This window comes from Corapipo altera, unplaced genomic scaffold, assembly GCF_003945725.1.
Source record: "Corapipo altera isolate COAL_440 unplaced genomic scaffold, ASM394572v1 47, whole genome shotgun sequence".
Taxonomy (NCBI): Eukaryota; Metazoa; Chordata; class Aves; order Passeriformes; family Pipridae; genus Corapipo; species Corapipo altera.
In genome coordinates, this window is record NW_020884897.1 from 946,889 (window position 1) to 965,856 (window position 18,968).

The following is an 18,968-nucleotide window of genomic DNA, read 5'->3' on the forward strand; positions in this document are numbered from 1 at the left end:
TTGGGGACATTTTCCTCCTAGCTCAGGTGCAAATCCCTGCCTGTGGCACAGATGCTTGGGATCTGTCCTGGTTTCAGCTGGGATAGAGTCAATTTTCCTCCTAGTAACAGTGCTGTATTTTGGATTTTGTATGAGAATAATGTTGATAACATTGATGTCATAGTTGTTGCTGAGCAGTGTCAAGGACTTTTCAGTTTCTAATGCACAAGAAGCTGGGAGGACCCATAGCTGAGACAGCTGGCCTGAACTGGCCAAAGGGATGTTCCATACCCTAGAATGTTATGCTCCATATATAAATTGTGGAGAGTCAGCTGGGAGGAACCAGGCTGCTCAGGACCAGGCTAGGCACTGGTCACTGGGTGGTGAGCAATTGTATTGTGCATTTTTCCTATCATCATCATAATCATCATCATCGTCATTGCTGTTGTTGTAAACTTTATTTAAATTATTAAACTGGTCTTATCTCAATCCACAGATTTTGCCTTATTTCAGTTCTCCTCCCTCTCCCACTGGGGAGGCTGGGGAGAGGGAGTGAGCAACTGCTTGGTACTTGCTCATGGGCTGGGGCTAAACCACAATAGGTTACCTACGACCTACCCAACAAAAACCCATACACCCAAGTTTAGGTGAGCTAGGCTGAGCCAGGCATTGTGGGGAGCTTAGAGAGCTCAGTCTGAGCGCTGGGAAGCAGGCTAACATCTCTGGAGATGCCCCAGTCAACGTAAGGAACCTGCAGGCTGAACTGGGTGACAGGCTCTGAACCACTGCCGGCTGTTAAAGACACCAGACCTGTACCCCAGAGTGAGCTCTCTCAGCCATCCCTGGGTGACCCAACAAGCTGCCTCCCCGTGCTCCTGGCCAGCACCCCAGGAGCAGAACAATGGCTGTGATGCCCCAACCAGCTGTCAGCTCCTGCCGAAGGACTGGAGCTGGCCAACCTGCCATGGGATACTCTGCTGACTTCCTCCTGCCCAGCACGGCCCCCGATCCGCCCTGATCCTCCCCTCCAGGGCGGGAGCTCAGCCCGCGTTTTTCAGAAAGGATGATTACATCTGCAAAGCACTCGGGAGCGCTTTGGGATGAAGAGTGTTATGTAAGTGCAAGATAATGTTATTTATAGATCCAGGTTTTATCCAAAATGGAATTAAACTTGTGTTCCTGAAGCCTCTGCTATCAAAGACAAATTGGAATTTGTCCCCTAGCCTCCAGTACTTTGCATTCAATATTTTTTTCTTAGTTTAGCCCAAAGTTTAAGAATGAGTTTTATTTACAAATCAGACCTCTCAGAAAGTAAAGGGATCTCTTTCCCATCAGCTGCGAGGTGGCTGTGGAAGCCTGGGTTATAGCTGTGCTTTGCAACCACATCAGCTGTGGCAACGAATGTCATAAACGAGGAAAGGAAGATTGAGTTGGATTAAACAACAAAACCACAAACGAATGTGCTAGGCACAATATTTTGCCTGCATTTAACACTGTCCGTGTCAATCCATGAGCTGCAGGGAGGGTATCCAGCTTACATCACTGTTGGAGGTGGCACTTGTTCAGTGGACTAAAGTTTGTGCTCCCACAGAACTACAGACCCGGTGACCTTTTAAAATCTTGCATTATTAACTTAGAGAGCTTTATTTGCTCTTTTGAAATATTAGATTCAAATCCTTCATATCTGTACTTTTTACAAGCCATGGAAACCCATATTGCTGGGATGCCTGATGAAATCCAGGCTAACAGGTGTTAGGAATACTGTTTTATGAGGTATAGCACCTTGCATAGGTTAGTTTGTGCAGTTCATCTGCTGCCCCTCAGTTGTCACAGTATCTAGCATGAAATTCCACACATGCCTTTTATTTAGGAAAGAACACAAAAGTATGTTATCTTATTCCTCTGGAATTTTCCACAGTTATTTAGCATGTTAGTTTAAGCATAATTGGTTAGTGGGCTCTTGAAATTTATATCTTAGCAGTACTTATTTACATCAGGCTAAAAGTAGTTCATTTCTGTTGAGGTAAATGTGAAGCATTAGATTGCAAACGTACCTAATCCATCTCTCCTCCCCCATGACTAGAAATCCTGTGGTTAAAATAACACAGCCTCTATTCAGAGCACAAACTTAGAGCTGCTAGCAGGAGCAGGCTTGGGATTTAAACAACTCTCAGCAGATGAGTCTGTTCAAGGGTCTTTTTCGGGTTTGTTTTTCACCCTACTTCTGATCCATGAAAGGAAACCAGGCTCTCTCCTCTGGGCAAGCAAGGTAAAGATTTTCTTCATTCTGTATATGGTTGCATGTGCTTGTAAAGGAGCTTATAAATGTGATTGCAAAAATGCTGTTGCAAATGCAATTGTAAAAATGTTGCTGTTATAAAGCAAGAAGTGTTTGGCAAATGGCTTCACAACCTTTAACTGTTCTTTTGGTCTGGCTATTTCCACATAACACAGAAGTGATGAAATGATAAATCTTGCACAGAGAAGCAAAGAGCAGTGATTTTTCCTCACACATTAGAGAGGCTGAGCATGTAGGCAACATAGGAAATAGCAAATCCAGGTGCTATTGCAATCAAGCCAGACTAAGGAAAAACTGGCATTTTGTTGACTGCCAGGTATAGTCCCTCCTCGGTTTGTCCAGCTGCTCTAATCCCTTTTGGGAGGCTGAGGCTGTGCTGGAGGATGGCACTGAGTCTGTTTACAGAGTGTATGCTAATGCTGCTCCAGCGTGACTCGTACAGTAACAGCAGAACCGTGCTTTCAGAAATGTTTGGATGCGGTGTGCCAAATAATTAACTGCCTTTATTTGCTCTTATTGCTTTCCAAGTCATAGGGGATGCAGAAAAGCATCATCTTTTCCTTGAATCCTTATTTTATTTGAAATCCAGGAAACAAGCGTGATGTCTGTGCTAATGCCTGTGGAACTGTACTCCCAGTGCCAGAGTCCGTTAACTCTCCCAGCCCTGTGCTGTGATTCACAGGGGATCCCAAGTACCAAATCAGTCCTCCTGCACCATGGTGTTCAAACACAGCAGGTCGAGCTGCTGGGTAATATGGAAACACCATTACTCAGATTTTTGCTTGATTTAAAAAAATGCTGCCCCTCCCTGCCCCAAGGCATGGGGCAGTGTGGGCACAGTGGCAGGGGGAGAACTGAGGCACTGAACAAACACTGCTCCAGGTGCTACCTTTCCAGGGCTAGAGAAAGCCTTGTTTCCCACCCAGAGATACTCCCTTTCCTCTTCCCCTACTTTCAGCTCCCTTTACCTTTCCTTGAGTGAGACAGGATGGTTTCACATTGTCCTGTCTGCAATCACTGTCCTCCCACCTAGTCCCTGCTGTCCCACAGCCATGTCACCCTGGCAGCAGGCACTCCACTCCTCTGCTCAGCCAGAGAAAAGAGGAGGACTCTGCTTAGCACACCAGGTCCCTCATAGCACAGAGCTGCCACACTGAGGGGAAGCCTTCCGGCTGGCAAAGGTGCCCTCCACCCTTGAGCCAACAGTGCTGCTTTGTCCTGAAGGGAGAAATGCGGCTTTATCACTTGGGTGCCCGGCACAGGGAGGGACAAGCAGGGCTATAAGGAATACAAACACTCTGCTTTTCCCAACACTCATGTAAGAGCACGCTGTGGCAGAGAGGCAGCTCAGAGGAGAGAGAATATGTGCAGAACAAAGAAATGCGGTCAGGCAGGAACTATAAAATTCCAACATAGAAAGTGGAGCTGATGTCATTTTAACGTCCCAAGCAGTGCCAAGAATTCTAAGCTCCATATCAAGATTCAGTGCAAAACCCCTACAAACTCACAACTTGTTCTTGTGGAAAAACTAACTTTTATGGAAAATATGCATGGGAACATGCCAGAGGAGTGTGTTGCTTTATTTCTTTTATTAATTTTGAATACATTAGTTCAGAGAGCAATCTCATTTTAGCATCAGCTGCCTCTATCCAAGAAGCTGAAGCTGACATATCCTGCTCGCAAATACTGGAGGCGAGGGAACTGTGGTTTTTCGAAGGATCGGTTGTTAGTTGGGAATAGCTGCTTGAGTAGGAAGGGGTGTGGGAAGACTCAGTGGGATGACTGAGTTAACAGTTTTTTACTGGTGACATATCTGAATCGTGATCAGATGCACCTGAATGGAACAGCATCATCAGCTATTATAACTCCGAATGCGTCAGCAGTGGGATTGCACGCGGCTCCTGTGATAAAGGTTACTCATATCTGTCCTGCTGTAAGACCGCCTTTGCTGCTGCTTATAACTTTGTCAGACTTGAACAGTTTAGGCTGAGTTCTTCCAACTTGATTGTCTGCCTTGGGCTAAGTTCTTTTCTGGAAAATTTCAGCCAAAACTGTCCAGCCAATTTTGTCCATTCCAAGAATGAGCACAGGGAAAAAGGAATTGTTGTCCAACTTGAAAAAAATGAAAGGAAGAAACGGGAGGGGGGAACCTGGTGATTCTTTCCTTGGATAGTTCTTATCCCTCTGCGCTTTGGAGCTAAGATCTGAAATTTGGCAGCTCTGTCTTAGGAATGTGATTTTTTTTTTTTTTAACTTTGCAAATCTCCTCCAATTTGGCTTAGTGATAGCCTTTGAAGGGAAAAAATAGCAACTTATTAGGGACGTGCTAGGGCTGAGTAGTCAAAATCCACTGAGATTCCTTCTCACATGAGCAAGCTCAGCCCAGTGCTGACCCCAGTGCTCCTGTGCAAGCAGTCAGTGCTACCAAGTTTCTGCTGATCCTGCTGCTTCCCCACAGATCTGCAGGGATCAGGCTACCTGTGTCCCCTCTCTGCAGTCTGAGAACTATCCCCAGCTCCAGAAGCAGGATGAAGATGGGCTGTCCATGTAATGCTGCTCAGGGCAGAGGTGTTGGTCAATGCAAAGGCAGACAGGGAACAATACACTCTGATTCTTTCCTGGCACAGCCAGGAGGCAGACAGGGACTCTGGGGACACTGAGCTAAGCAAACATCTGGTACTGGGTTGCTAAAGCTGAAGGATTGCATGGGACTGGGATGGGGTCACACGGGACTGGGATGGTACTTCACATAGTACAAGTGAGGAGTCAGGGGACTTGAGAGCAGGACAGGAAGGTGTGTTGTCAAGATGTGAGCCATAGGGACAGAGTTTGGACACTGCCAGAGCTCAACATGAAACCTGAGCTGCTCTATCCATGGTCCCTTTTTCGGACTATGAGTGTTACCTCTCAGAATTGGCTTCAGTCCTGCTCTCCCTGAAGGGTCTTCTGTGCCAGGTCTTGCCGAGGCTTTCCCCAGTCTGCAGTCAGTAGCTACACGGTGTGCCTATACATCTGCAAGTGCCGTAAGACCCTGCTACCGAATGTCCACTTCCATGATTGGAGCTGATGGAAGCTCTGCCTCGAGCAAGTTCAGTGTGCCTGATGCTGAACACTTTTGCACAGCCTCAGCCCCAGCTATGTCTGTTGGTCACCCCTCGGTCTCAGCTCATGACCTTGAAGCACTGGCCTGTAGGACCCATGAAGCCTGCAAGGGTGGATGTGGGCATGGGTCTTGCTGCAGGGAAGGCCCAGCACTGTGGTGGGGGACAGCTGGAATGAGTGACCAAGGCAGAGCCCTGATAAACTGATGCTTGGTGCAACCAAGATATTTGCTTACATGCCTCTCTCTGTTTCCATTTTTTTAAAGTGGCTAAAGAACCACCACACCCTTAATGGAGGTACCAGAGCGTCCAGATACTATAGGGAGATGTGTCATTGTAATTCCCAATGTTGGGAAAATCAGTAATTCTTACTAAGAGGAGGACTTGGGAAGAAAATAAAGCCTAGGACCACACTGAACTCTAAGAAAAAAAAAATAATTCTAAATAACATTGCCAGTGAAGACAGTCCATGCTGTACCATGGGATAAAGTTGAGACCTCTGACAAAACACTGTGTGATCACGTAATAAGCGTATCATAACAGATAGCACAAAGGAGGCCTAATTCTGGCATCTCTTCCCTCATGGATTTTTCAGTCATAACTGTACTCTTATAGCCTATTTTTATATGCAATGCATATGCAACATTTGGGGACAGATGGTGAAATCTCAGTGTTCATTGTGCCTCTTGACGTGATTTCCACATCGGAAGGTAGGGATCTGCAGTCTGCTTGTTTCCGCTGCTGCTGAAGTGTCAAACAAAGGTGATTTCCTTCACTTCTTGTATGACTATAGACTGTGGAGCATCCTGAACAGCCTCTCCTTCCACAGAGACAGGCAGTTAAGTTTCATTATCCTGGAGCCCCATGCATACACCAGGACTCAGCTCTGCAAGACTGTGTAAAAACAAAGACCAGAAGAACAGGAGCTGACAATGTGAGAAGACCAGAGCTGCCTACAGACAGCTACTGGGAGAGGAAGGAGTTCTAAAAAGCTGTGAGACAGTGCTGGCCAGCGTGTTAGGCAGTACTTGCTTCACACCAGCAGCCTTGCCTTTGTCAAGGATGCCACAAACAGGAGTTTTAAGCAGGGATTTGCAGGAGAACTGAAACAGAAAATGAAAAGGAGTGGTAGATACTTATGGGCTTCTGCTCCAAGTGTCATGGAAGAAAATGGATACTCATAACCTTTGATGCCAGACGAATGCGGATGGGTGGAGTGGAGACTGACAGTCAAAGGACCAGAGATGCTTATGGGGGATGTCATTGTGAAAGTAATCACAAAACTAATAAATCTAGGAGGATGTTGCTGTTATAACTTTGATGAGATGATTACAAGTGGGGAGCAACATCATGAATGAAGCAGACAGGTCTGTGCATAAAGTTTCTCACACAGATCTGAAAGAGCTACATCCTCCTCATCTGTACCCTGGATGGTCCTACTTCACACAGGGGATCTGCCATACCTTCAGATGCATCCACAAAATACACATCACCTGGGTTGCATGACCTTTACAGAATCCTTCAATTTCAGGGACACTTTGGAAAATGTGATTTTTTTGGTGCTCTGTTGTTTTTCAACTCAAATGCAGAAGGGGATTGAATATGCAATCATATCAGGGGAGAAAAACTCACTTCTGATAAGGCAAAGGCCTTACCTTTTTCACAAAAGAAAAAAGGCTAGCACAGGGTGAGGAGGATGAACATTTCAGCCTTTTACACTGATGAAAACTATTTGGGAAACCCTTATCCAAACATAAATTCAGGTTTGCCACACTGAGACAAGTGTTGTGAATTGCCCTAAGTCCCTTTTAATCAATTCATTTATAACACTGTTGTGAATCCCATCATCCAAGTCTATGTAAGAGACTTATGACATACAGAGATTCCTAATAACCTCAAGCTCACTGAGGGTTTTTAGCTGCTTGTGGCCTTTGAGCATGCTTTCACTTTTATTTAGATGTCTTACCCCTCAGCAGTGAATTTCTTTTGTTTTCTCTTCTGCTACCACCGGATGGCTGTTCATGCCCTTGGCATTGTCTACCTGAAGGGCAAGAAGCACGTCCTTGTATCCCACCTCTGACAGTGCATGGCGCTAAGCTTTGGCTGTACCAAACTCATGGCACAAGGTGACTCCAAGTCTGTAACCCCCACAACAAACTCATCTGAGTTGCCATCCGCGAGCCTCAACCAAATCAAGCAGGATTTTAAAGTGAATCTCTGTTGTAATAAGCAGCCCTCTAGCACCAAGGCTGTGATTGTACGTCCATTAAAGACTGTCCATTAAAGACATGTGATGGGTCATGCGTGACCAGCCACACCCACCTTTTTCCCCTTCTCCTTAGGCACACAGTCCTGCTGCTGCATGTTGGGTTGCAGCAACCTGCTGAGCTAAACCTGCACTTCCATCCCCAGCCATCTCATCAGACAAAATGCAGAATGGCTTACTTACAGAGCACATCCAGTGCTGGGACTGCCAGGGTTTGCATCCCTGCTGCACCTGGCCACTAGGCAGAAATGGTGTTGTCAAGAACCTGTCTCAGAGAAAGAGAATCAAAGGAAATTGTATTCTCCTCCTCTGACGCCTTCGCTTGTAATGGATTGTTTCGGCCTCTTGCATATGTGTAATCAAATGCTGCTGCTTTTCACATGCTACAGCTCACTGTGTTTAAACTGAGACGAATCTCCCTTAAATATTTATTTAAACAATAACATCCCTTGAGCTCTTTAGAAATTGCTCTGCAAGATTGACCCCAAATGCTTTTCTAAAAATTTATTTGTACTGCTTTTCTGCCTGCTCACTGTGCTGTGGGCCAGCACCTCCTTCTGTCAGGGCTACAGATCAGAAAGCCATTGCCTGCTCCACAGGACTTAGGAACCCAGCCCTCAAATCACGCCAGCAGCTCCCAGAGTCGTAGGGCAGAGTTTCAGCAGTCATATTGTTTCTGTCCCGTGAATTCAACAACCCTTTAACGTTCAGGAATAGGCTTCTTTCAGACACAGATACTCCTTTTTCAGGTGCTCTGAGAGCCATCTCTTCCTACTGGTACCCACACACAACAGCTGAGGCTGGAAACAGAGTGATGCCAACCCTCTGTAGCTTGCAAGAGCTGGGGAAGTGAGGGAAAGCTGAAGCTGCTGATACCTTTCAATATAATTTAAATTATAACTTCATAGCCTGCCGTTCTGGGAATTTTCTGACCAAAAGACCCTAAAGACACATAAAACACACAACATGCTCTATACTATTCAATTGGAGTCTGCAAATCTAAGAAGGACTCACCACCCAAAATAAATATATTTTTATATTGTACATAAAAGAGAGGATTCAAACTCTTCACTAAGCAGACCATTTTTTTGTATTTAGTTTTAGCTAAAGGTGGACTTTCACCAAAGTGTTGGTTGTATTAATGTTATCTGTTAGAAAGTTTGCCCTAGATTATCAATGTTTAAGAGCAAATGGTGGAGAGCTATGGTCCTTCTTCTGCATTTCTAATTCCACATTCTTCCAGCATCTTGATTAATCAGTTATTGGCAAAATCTTCATAGCCAACATGGGTTTGGGTAGAAACTGGATTACTCACTAGCAAAAGTAAGTGCAAAGAAAATAATTCATTATACTGCTATTTAGCTATAATAGGCTCATCTCCTCATTCTAGGCTCTGTGTGGGTTTAGTCACAGGAGTTAAACTGGGGAGAAGTACCAAAGCTTCTCTGAATAATTTTTATTCTTGCCCCCATTTTTTATTATTAATTACATCAAGGCATATCTCCAAGGAGACCAAGGGCAATGCCATCAGTCCCTTAGGTTCCCCCTAAATCTGCGCTTGCTTTGCTAAGTGCATCACAGTTCAGCTGGTCCCTTGCGAGGAAGAGGCAGGCTACATTTTGCTTCAGATCTTTCTTGTTCTGAGTGCAGATTTTAAAAGACTAAATGAAAAGATACAGCCTTTTGAGAGTGAATGGTACTGGTGAAACTGGGAGATAATCAGCCTTTTCTGGTGGCTGAAGGTGATTGCAGAAACAGTTTTGAACATCAGGAGGACATTGAGTATTACTTTCCTCCCACAGTGAATGCAATATGTGGAATGTTTGCCTGAGACACAATTTTCCTTTTTCCAGTCTGAACTGGAAAGACCTCCTTGTACTTTTCTCTGCATTAGACAAGGCCACCATCAGCAACATGGATGAAGTATCACAGTTCAATAATTTCAAATCAATACTTCATTACTTTGCTCTGTTCAGAGGAAGCACATTTTTTCTCTCCATGGGTATATAAAGCCTTTATCCAGCTCGCATCCAACCAGCCATCTTGTGTCAGTGTTAGGGTCAATTCCCTCCTTTTAATTTCCTCCCATTCTTCATTCGCAGCATCTGGAGTGAATGTATCTGAAAGAGGATTTCCAGAATAAAGTGAGGGGTTTTTTTAATATCTTGTCTGTACCAGTCAATCTAAACAGCTACTTAGTAGCAAGAAAGGGGTCTTTTGTCCTCTCCTTCCAAACTTCTGCCTTGCATAGCCACCGGTCCCAGCATTTCCGTTTCATGGGAACTTCTGGAAGTCATACCTTTGTTCACAATCAGGTCAGAAAGTCAGATTGCAGAAAATTTGAGGGAACTACATAGTCCTGCAACTGTTGTTTCAGATATGCCCAGTTCACTTAATTCCAGAAGCAAAACATTTTGATGGTTCAGAACTGAAACAACTTGTTTGCAATTTGGTCTGAATGAAAAACTCTGACTTCCTCTCAGTTGACACTAGTCTATACCCTCTCTTTTCTGCTTTGGCATCTCATGCAGGCTTATGCTTGTCTACAGCTATTTTTCATCAGCTGGGCTGCAGGCACCTATAAGCTATGGCAATCATACTCCTGTGTCATTCCACTGGAGATGGGAATACTTCTTTCACCATGGATTAGGCTTCTCTCATGATCATACACAGCTGTAATGGAAAGTATTCACCCAGAAGAGGGACTTTGGTGGTGTGACTCAAAGCACTGCAGCAGAAGTCCCATCTCCTTATGGAAGCCCCTGGAGACCTGCAGTAAGGCACTGAAAAATGCAAGACTGAGGAAACCACTCATGTACCATGACCTGAAGCTGTGCCAGAAGAAGCAAGCCCACTCCTTTCACTGTACTGTTGTAAGGACTGGAGCTGCCTCCTCGACATGGTGATACTCACTTCCCAACCTCCATCCTCCTAGATTTGGAGAGGGAGCTTGAAGTGTGATGCTCCACATTTGTGCTGGCTGTCCTACCCACAAAACCAGCTGTTTCCTTCTGCCCAGTAAGTGCTGGAGAGTTGTGGACAGCCTGGGCATGGGTCAAAAGCAGAATCAGGAACTGTGACCACTGTACCAGGCACCTCTGCAGGGGTCTCAGATGTTTGCATGGCCAAGGTCTGCTCAAAGAAGCATTGCTTTAATTCAGCCATGTTTATGTGGCTTTGTGAGCACTGAAACAGCACTGTTGTTATTTATTAGGTAGAATACTGCCCAGTCCTGGGCCTGAACTCTCCAAACCAAAGCCTAGTATATACAATCAGTCTTGCCTCTCTCCAAACAGCATTCAGCATCAATCACAGCACTGTAAATTGTTTACACAAAACTGGAGACATCATAACTTATGAAATAGCTCTCTTGTCAGTCAGATAAGTAAATATTTCGAAAGACTGTGAACATCATGGCAAGCTCAGACTGCCCAGACCAGCTCCAAACGGATCCAAGTTAACAGGCGACCAGATTTGCCTTGCCTTTGATGTCCCTGCTCCAAATCAGGTTGAGAAGGGATCTGAAAACAAGCCTCCCTAAGGGAGGCTAATGCAGTTTTAAAGATGCTCAACCTTCTGTAGAGATAACAGGAGGAAGAAAACAATGGAAAGTGTTTGCAAAGGAACTGCCTTCTTGAAGCTGTAAATTTGAACTTGAGGGAGTTAGACCCTCCCCCTCCTTCTCCATGTCCTTCTCTCTTAACCCAAACAAAGTGAATGCCAGCAAGTTTCTTCTTCAGAAATGATCCAGCATTCATTCCTTGGGCCATAGCTAGAGGCTGCTGGGGTGGGTCCCAGTCTGTTGGTGAAATGGATCCTGGCAGCACCTTCACACAACATCTTGTTTCAGGCAGCCATCCCACAGGCTTTGGGCATGAGAAAGGGAATAGTGTTTGCATTGACTCCCATACTTCCATTACCTGCCTGTGGTAAGTCTCTATGTTTTTGAAAATAGACTATTGCACAGCTAACCGCTTCGGAAACACTTGGAAATATGTTGTTTTATGAGATATTTGCTTCCAATCATTTCCAACAATTATTTAGGATCTTTCTCTTTTCAAGTTCACTGAGTTGTACCAGTTCATCTCCTTTTCAAAGGGATCGTGTTACAGGCAGGAATGCAGAGTTGAAAGGACCTGAGTCTTTGCAATAGGAATTTGTTTTGGAAGCAAGCGAGTTGGAAGGAGAGGAAATGGGCAGCCCACCAAGGGCTTCAGCAGGATTATCCTACCCTTTCAGCAAGCCACAACCAGGGCAACTCATGAACTGAGGCTGAGCCTGCTTCCAGTTGGGGGTAGGAACAGACAGACTGCTCTTACCAGCAGTTTAATACAGCAGAGGATCTAGTCATGTTGTTTGATACCTCATCTGAAAAGTCCCTCAGGCACAGACCTCAGTAATGTGAATTACAGAATCATAGAATCATAGAATATCCTGAGTTGGAAGGGCCCTCCAAAGATCATTGAGTCCAACTGTGGCAGCCACTACAAGTATTGGAAACATTCACATAGGTGAAGGTGGCTGTAGGCTACTGCTGTTGAGTTGCTGAGGTGCTGAGGAGGGCACTCCTCTGCACAGAGCCCCACTGAAGGCCAGGCACAAAATTCACCATCAGCTGAAGACTCACAGACTTGAAGTTAATGTGGTGCTGAGTCATTGGCTCAACTGCATGCTTGGCGTTTATTCCCTTGCTACCTGACTGGCACCTCCTGTCCTGCATTTTCTTTAATAAGATTTTAGTTCTTAGTCTTTCAAGTTACTTCAACACCTCCTGTTGCTGGTGTATCTGGGTAGTTGTCTTAAAATATATGTTTCCTTGCAGTGTTTGTATCACTTATTTAATGTCAGAGGCATGTGTGAGGCTGTCCATGTTTGCAAAAAGACAGGGTTTTCATCCCAGGACTACATGAAATGCTGCCAAGACAGCACAGTACAGACATAAATAAAACATAGGTTGTAGAGACCAACTGTCAGTGGTTCTCAGCTCCTTAAATATCTGTTCCTGTTTGTGCACAACCATATTTACTGGCATGCCTCAATGTATTCAGTATAAACTGACGACTGATTGAGAAAACAAGTTTAAACCCCCCCCAAAACCAAAAAAGAGTAATTTTTTACTGTGGTAGCACAAGTGTGTAGATGCAGAGGGGAGATGGGAAAAGACTGTAGAAGTAACACTGACCTGGTGGACAAAGGCCAGTGCAAAATGCCATCAATATGTTCATGTCCCATAGGTGCAGAGAGGGTTCACACGCTGGAGTAAATGTGTACGAATTCCTAGATACACATGATAGAAAAGGACTGTATGCAGAAGGAAACATTCTGGGAATCTGCCAGAAAGAAAGGTGCTATTCTTCAAAAAAGAGCTGGAAAAACTCCAGCTCTGGGTCCATATCCAGCTCTAGCTTCCAGCCACAAATACTAACCTGCACTAATGCAGATACCACACCACCATAAGTGCCACAGCTCTTATGGGATACATACCTGAACGGCATTGCTTACGTGGCTGTCACTGAACAGGGTGTCCTAGTATGCTGGAAGTACCTGTGGACATTCCAGGAGGAATAGCCTCCCACCACCTCAAAGTCCTCAGGACTCCCGTGCTGTGCAGGACCCCACAGCTCACACAGCCCATCGCAGTTGTGTCCCTTCCCCCATACTGGGACAAGGAGTGAACCATCTTTTCCATCAGTCACTGGATACATACTCTGCTATCTTCTTTCTGAGTAGGTGATGTGTTGGTAACTCTGAGGGAGGGTTGGGGAAAGGAATCAGAAGGTTTCCATCTTCAAACTGTAGCTAGGCTAAGTCAAGACTGACACCTTTCCTGGGGGCTGTTTAGAAACCAGGGTGATTAGGCTTTAGGCTTTGTTATAAGATGAAGGTACTATGGAGCTGTCTCTGTGCTACTGTTCCTATTGACCAGCACCTAAAACAGGAAGTTTGGAGTGGGGGTAGGTTTGCCCTTAACTAAGTGCATTTCTTTTCCCATCTTCATTGCAACGTGTCACTGTTTTTTCAAGCATTAGTGATTTTTCTCCCCCCTCTTAACATTGTCTCTGATTTCTGTGTCATGAGGGGGAGTATTGTCAGATCACATTCTCATGATGGGAGAGGCAGAAAATCCGTTCTGTATATCATGTGACCTTGGCTTCCAACACCACAAAGGATTTCTTCAAGCCCTGCTCATTATCTCGTTTTATACTTTAAAAGAAAAATGAAAATGCTGGTGACAAATGGCCTCGTTTATCACATTTAATTGACTGACTGTTCTTTTAAGCCTCTGAAACACACATTTTGGGCCAAAGCACTGGAAAAAGAACATGCCATTTACCCTGGTCTCCTGCCAGGTCACATTAAAAAATGTTCAGGAGTTTTTTTCTAGACTAGTACATGGAGCGGGAGTGAGTGGGTGCACTCTCACCCCAGAATCCTTTCCTCCTGGTTTCCACCAACTCCGGCAGTGTCAGCCCTTTCCCAAACAAGCAGCAGAAGTGGGGTTGCAGTGAAACTGTTACGGGAAGGGCAAAGCCATTTCAAAGTCGTATGTGAAAGGTATCAGTACTTCCCACTTAAGGGAGTGCCTAGAATGGACCCGGGGGGTCTCCCTTCATCCCAGAACTAACAACAGAACTAACTAACATCTTCAGTGACAGCTTAGGCAAGGGGAAAATGAAACAATGAGCTTGTTTCAATTATGGCAGGTCTTATGCTGGCTGTAGGTTGCAGGAATGACAAAATGGAGATAAGGACTGAAAATCCCAAAGATGCAGTTTGGGAGGGATGAATTCACACCTGTCCCCCGTGTCCCTGAGCCAGGTTGGGGCTGACTGCCCTGGGCTGCTGGTCAGCTCCAAGGGCCTGCAGATTATGATGGGTCATGGGCTACCTGAGTACCTATAATGTCATACTGTTGCAAACAAAAAAACCCAAACACCATTTTGGAGTACATAAATAGAAATGCAGTATGTAAGACATCTCCCTTGCCTCAGTTCAGCTCCTCTTTCTAGTGTGACACTGCACCTAAAGATTTTTTTATGGATGGAGATGTTATTCCTCAAGAAAGGTTTATACAGGTATGAGTGGGAAGGTAGGCTAAAGAAAATGGGTTTCATTAAAAGAGAGATGTCTAAAGGCAGAAAAAATTGCTTTCAAGCACATAAGCTCACAAGCTGAGCAACAAGAAAATGAATAAACTGTTCTCTGTCTCTGCCATAGATATCAACCACATGCTAAATTTTCAGTAAGAGTCTGTACTGAGTCTGGTTGGGAGGGAGTTTAGAAAAATTTAAGACAGATTTAAGAAATGTTCCGAATAGTAAGTGTAGTAAAACACTGACATACTTTATCTCAGGAGACTGTGGATTTTCTGTTATTAAGGATTTTTAAGAACAGGTTATCCAGACATCTGTAAGGACTGACCTAGGTATGTGGTGGAAGGATGGACTGGAGCCAGCCAGAGTCCCTGGGGTCTGTTTGCATGACATTTTCATCATAGTAATGTGAACACAAGACTCTTCTTATAAAGTACTAAAAGCACCACCCTGGTTTCTAAACAGCCCCCAGGAAAGGTGTCAGTCTCGCCTTAGCCTAGCTACAGTTTGAAGATGGAAACCTTCTGACTCCTTTCCCCAACCCATCCTCAGACAAACCTGTTCAAAAGGGCCAATGAACCTGCAATTCACAGAAATCTCTCCCTGCCTGTTCTCTGCTGGCCTGGGATCCCTGAGCTGGAAAGTACAGTGACAGGACCTTTGTCCCAAGATGCACCTGTGTCCCATGCCCTGGGAGAGTCATTCCTACATTCCTGCTCCTTCCCATGGCAACACACACAGGGTACCCCAAAGCCCAGTGCCACCCTCCAAGGCTGCTCACCCTCGAGGAGACCTGGTCCCTCTGCAGCCCCAGCCACCCCACACTGACCACCAGGCGACTTGGCTTTGCATCCAAAGTAAAAGATTGACACAAATCCTGCTGTCTGCCAGTGGTGGCAGTAGGAGGCTGCAGGTGTGAGCCTGCAGTAGGAGCCTGCTCTGGTATTTTAGACACCCAACAAAATTCACTGCCAAGTTTTGTTCAGCTAGGTGGGAAAATGCAACAGAAGGGTGTTTCCTGAGGAATGCAGAAGAATCCCACCATGCAGTTCCTCTTTAACTACACAGCACATACATATATATGTGTATGGCTTTGATTATACCTATGTGTATAAATATATATATATATTGCAATTATACTGTTGATATGTTTTCTACAAGCACAGTTTCTGTAGCTAAGACATGTTACACATGTGGCAAGGGGAGGAAAGAAAGAGAAGGAAGGAGAGGAAACTGCTGCTGCACACAGCGGCTCTCCTCTAACCCCCATTTTTTAAGCTGATGGAATGCACCCTGCGACTGTTTATACTATTTAAGGAAAAAGGTTCCTATACAAAATCCTGTGGTTTTGAAGTGATCCTTTTATAGGCATAAAGAGATTTTTCCACATCCCTCTATTTGATTTCTTTTTTTTACTCAGACCTGGCTACTCCAATAGATATTTGCAGAATATCATGCACTGGAATCAGACACTTCATTCCTATTCTTGGTACTAGAGATCAAATATCCCACCAGTTTACCACATAAAGCCATGGGGATGCAAACTGAAGTCAGTTTAGCTGTAGGGCAGTGCAACAGAGTTAAATTTGGTCCCACACCCATCCCAAGGGATTTTGAGCTGGCAATGACCCATCACAGAATCGAACATGTTCTATGTCCTGCAGAGGATTTGCCTACTCCTGGGCTTATCAGTGTGGTGAATATTAATGGAATTTGTAATCTTATTGATTTGGAATAACTATATGTTAACCTTGAGTTAATAATGCAGGGTTTTAGGGGGCTTATCCTAAACAGAAGTTGGATGCAATGCACAGCCTGCACCTGGAACAGGACCTGAACACTCATCTCTCCTGTCCCAGAAGTGGGAGACGTGGCATTCACATCTGTTCAGGCCCAGAAAGCAGTGAGCACATCCAGCATCCTGGACAGTGGGTTGCTGGCAGCGATGTGGGACGGGGTGGTGATGTCTGGGGTGTGGTTGTGGGCTCTCCTGCAGGAAGACTTGTGCAGGCAGCACACATCACGTGCAGGGTCTTGGGTGGGAGACATACAGCACAAGAGCAGATGCTGAGCTTCTTGGTTCAGCTAAAATATTGGGATATGACAAAGCAAAGCAAAGCAAATCTTAGGGATTTCGAAGCAAGTCCATAGACACCTGAGAGTTCCCTGTCTCCCTCTTCAGGCAACAGCATCCTTGAGGGCATCTGGGCACAAGTGCTAAGCTGAGGATCTAAAAGCAGTGTTACACAGCTCAGTGCTTTGTAAGGATCAACAAAATCTTCAGTTTATTCTTCCAGACTATACAGTCATATACTGTGCTGGAGGTAGCTTTCTGCACATAACTACAAGCCAAGGAATTTACAGAGCTCCAGTAGCCACCCAGTGCCAGATGTCTATTATCTCATCACACACACATGCTGCACAACGATGTTGGTGCTAATACTTTCCTTCATCACTGCAGAGACATGCCTGGTACCACCAGTTTGTGCTGACATAAATAACAACCTGTCCAAGCATCTCCTCTACAAGCGCTGGGGGAAGGGGGAAGAACGTATGTTCCAGATGGAAATGCAACCAGGGGTTGTGCCTTTGGTGGCTTTGAGCTATGTAATTTTATCTCAATGCAACCTGAGAGGAAGTGATTCCTCCACAAACTGCATTGTATTTGGCTGCTTACACTTACTTTTTTATGACTGTAGTGGGACTGGTAATAGGGATGATGAAAAAACTACTGCAAAGCAGCTGAGACCCCAGTATAATATAAAAAATTAACCTGCTAGGTGGTTCCCCCTTGACAGATGAGGTATGTTCACTTATTCCTGCTTGAAAGTTATGTAAATCTCTGACTTCAGAGGAATAAATTTTGATTTACTCCCACACTGAATGAGTGGGCAATGCTGAAGCTGAATTTTGGATCAGTGGTACAGATCTCAACTCTACAGGTTTTCAGGATTTTCAATTTGAAATCATCTTTTAACTGTATGTGCGGCCACCACAGAAAATTATGTGATTCACTTCTGATTCCAACTTATCTAGGAGGAATGAGTAAGCCCAGGCTGAAGATATACCGACAGAATGAGGATGAAAAACTAAATGGTGCCTGCTCACAGAGGGACAAACTCGTAGCACCCTCCCAAATTGTGGGTGGTCTATTGTGCATTGCGCTAGTCAATGAGAACATTATACTCATACACGCAAACGTAATTTGAAAAACCATTATATAAACAAACAAAGATTGTATTGTAACCTCATCATTTGCACACACTGAGCCTCGGCCCTCCCTTCCTCTTGAGTACATAGTAGCCTCTTCAAAATCCTGAAATTTGATTTTAAAAAAAGAATGCAGTGGGCGTTAACTTAGCGTAGAAGTACACAAGACCATTGATGACTCTGTTTTCATCTACACAGAGCATAAGGCAACCAGATGATTTATTTTTATTGGCACTGCCGGCAGATAAGCTTCCACTATAATGAAGGAGAGAAGTGTGGGTTGGCCCAGTCTGTCAGTCAGAGCGTGCCCAGCAGAAAACCCAATTCAGTAATTACATTCTCCTTAAGGACATGCTGTGGAGGAAGGCTAGGATCCCTGCTTCTCCCATGGCACTCAGAAATAACCAGGAGTGGTCCAAGTCAACAAAGGACTCGGGTTGTTGTTGATTTTTGCAAATCCTGTGGCATGTCATGGGACATCACAGATATGCTACAATTGAATGAAAAATGTTCAAATTAAAATAACAACTAAACTCTGAGACTGAAAAATAGAAATTCTCTATAAATGTGCCACCAACCCCTTCCCAGACTTCAGCAGAGTGAAGGTAAGAGCAAGGTGGTACATCTTCTCTTGGAGAGCTGCAGCCTGCAGAGGCTCACCAGCTCCCAGGGAAGCCCACTGGCTTCTCCCCCTCTCCCAGGCAGACATAGCTCCATGTGCCCCCTCCCCCAGTGGCTATCAAACCTGTTTGCAAATACCTCAATCTGCTTCACCCTCCCCTTCAACTACCTCACTGCATCACCACCTCCTGCCTGCTTCAGCAAGGGTTTCTGGTGCACAGAGCTCACAGTAACAAACTTCCCTTTGACAATACCTCTCCTGGCTTCTACATAACTAACACTTTGGGTTCACCTGGACTCTGGAATTAAGAGGACAAACTTTTGATGGATATTCCCACTCTTGCCAAGTTATGGCTAATTTATCCAGATCCTAACCTTTCTTTGAAGGAGACCTTGAC

At 44.9% G+C, this 18,968-nt stretch overlaps 1 protein-coding gene across 2 annotated transcripts in view; it reads left to right on the forward strand.

The window, feature by feature from the left end:
- The first annotated feature begins 2,028 nt into the window (after positions 1–2,028).
- Positions 2,029–18,968, forward strand: part of JCAD (junctional cadherin 5 associated) — a 60,931-nt gene continuing 43,991 nt past the window's right edge. Inside the window, exon 1 of one of the 2 annotated variants that reach the window (XM_027648454.1) lies at positions 2,029–2,248. The gene's annotated coding sequence lies outside the window, so the exon portion shown is untranslated. The remainder of the gene's footprint in view (positions 2,249–18,968) is intronic. The other variant, XM_027648451.1, reaches the window with a different exon arrangement.